The sequence below is a fragment of the Gigantopelta aegis genome, chromosome 12 (assembly GCF_016097555.1).
Source record: "Gigantopelta aegis isolate Gae_Host chromosome 12, Gae_host_genome, whole genome shotgun sequence".
NCBI lineage: Eukaryota > Metazoa > Mollusca > Gastropoda > Neomphalida > Peltospiridae > Gigantopelta > Gigantopelta aegis.
The window spans coordinates 31,651,090-31,653,712 of record NC_054710.1 but is presented as its reverse complement, the minus strand read 5'-3'; positions in this window follow the sequence as shown (position 1 = coordinate 31,653,712).

The following is a 2,623-nucleotide window of genomic DNA, read 5'->3' as shown; positions in this document are numbered from 1 at the left end:
TTAAATTGTGTCTGTAGCCTTTGTTGTGTCTGACAACGATGCGGTAACCGAGACCAATGTCAGTACAGAAGATCACGTGACACCAACACCACCAACCAACTCCATTCCCCAAACAGTGCTTCATAAATAAAAAAGGTCAATTGAATTGTGCTTCTAAAATTTACTGTGACAACGATACGGTAACTGTTACCAATGTCAGTACTGAAGATCGCGTGAAACCACCACGACCACCCAAACAATGCTTAAAGGGACATAAAATGAAATTTAACCTAGTACAAATATTAGAACGATCAGAAACACGTTTAATATACAGCCACTAATATTTTATGCAGAAAAAATATATTTAATATGTAATTACAATCGTTAAAAAGTCTCTGTTAGTCGATAACATCTTTAAAAGTGCAGCAAACTCAGGAATGTCCCTGTGTTGTGTCTGATAACGATACGGTAACTGTGACCAATGTCAGTACTGAAGATCAGGTGACACCACCACGACCCCCACCCTCCTCCCCAAACAAAAACAACCCCTCAAAATACACAGAAAAAAGAACACACATACTATTAAATAGCAGCACGTTGCTCAATATTCAAATGGAGATTAGTGCACTTTTAGTGGGTTTCCTTCTTCATTTCAACTTATGTTCGTGTTTATATACGATTACGGTTCTAACACGCTGTCCTGGGCACACACCTCGGCTATCTGAGCTGTCTGTCCACGACAGTGAGTTAGTTGTTAGTTTCCTAGTGGTTAGTGAGAGAGAATAGGGTGTAGTGGTCTTACTACTATTCATTGAGTCGTTAAAACTCGCTCTGGGTGGGAGCGGGTACAATGCTACGAACCCAGTACCTACCAGCCTTATGTCCGATGGCTTAATCACCGAGGCCGGTACTTTTAGTGCTATGAACATGTGTGTAAATATCGAATATGACAACAAAATAACAAAGAGTGGCTCATGAAGAAGATAAATGCCTATTCAAAATGGTTAAATAATTTTTTTTAAATACATACAGAAAATTGTTTTTTCTAATATATATATTATACGCGTCTCTAATATCCAAACACTTTATTTATCACATATATAAAATATTCAAATGAGTCCAACGCTATAAAAGAAACGTATGTAAATACTAGTATCTTTCATATTTAATTATTTCAATAAAACTATTCACAGCAATACCTGCGATTCACGCATCAATGCGTGAAAGATGTTTACACTTTAATGGCCACGCTAGAACGCGTATGGATAAAACCTAACATTCCGTGTCGAGGGTCACATAAAAACATAAATGTATTAACTTATATCGTGACCTAGATTTCTTCAGTTGATTTGTAATCTTATATTGTTTATTATTCATCTTTGACCAGGATGTTTAAAGCTGCGATTTGTACCTTTTTAGTATACAATTACGTTTTATGCATATCGCAGGCTCGTCTGTTGTCCTGACTAGACCGTAAGTGTTCTGTTGTTTCTGTCTGTCTGACTCTGCCTCTCTTTCTCTTACATTTTTATCGCTAATTCATTTCTTTCCCCGAGTGTGATCCTCCTCCTCTCTCTCTCTCTCTCTCTCTCTCTCTCTCTCTCTCTCTCTCTCTCTCTCTCTCTCTCTCTCTCTCTCTCTCTCTCTCTCTCTCTTTATTTATTTATCCACAAATGTATCTCTCTTTTTGTCGAAATTGTCCATACATGATATACCTCGATTCATGATCGGAAATATTAACATCCTTTCAAAACAAAATACGTTAAACAGTGTTAGGATGCCACCAGTCTCACGTACATGTATTTGATGTATACACCAACATAATAGTGTTATCAAAGCAAAAGTTAAATAAATAAATAAAAAACTGAGAAATTCTTTGTTACCGCCTACCTAAATATATGTCCTTCATCTTATCCAACGCCCTCATCGAAGCGATCTTAAATCTTCCGATAAAATATCAGAGGCGGATTCATAAATCCATTTAGGGGTGTGTGGGGGCAATGACATGAGGCGGAATACAAAGAGAACTTTGAGGGAGGTTTAGAGGGGGATCTTAAGAAAAAGAAAGGAAATTAATATATAATAAAATTATAACTGTCGCAAAATATAGGGAGGGGGCGGGGCCTCTCTAGTTCCGCCTCTGAATATGCATTAAAAATCGGAGACGAATCCACAAAATCCATTTGGGTGGGGGGGGGGGGGGGCAAATCAGGCGGAATGCCAAGGGAACTTTGGAGATTTGGAGGGGGGTCGTACAAAATTAAAATTAATATATAATAAAATTATAACTGTCGCAGAATTTAGATATTTAAATATCCAGAGTACACATGGATGATAATAGTGATACCGTAGGTCCTAAGAGTGTTTACATTTTAAACACCCGTATACCGTAATTATTTAAATTACATGTTGTGGAAAGTTTTATTTCAGATGTCATGGATTGTATTCGTCTTTGTCTACTAACCTTCACTGCAAGTGTCTGCAGGTAAGACAATGTTATTGTTTTTAGTTTGCTTATTTCTTTGTAGGTTTATTTTCGGTGGTGTTATTTATTTATTTATTCAGTGGCGGATTTAGAAAATCCATTTAGGGGGGCCCCAATGACATGAGGAACTTTGGGGAGGTTTGGAGGGGATCGTAAAAC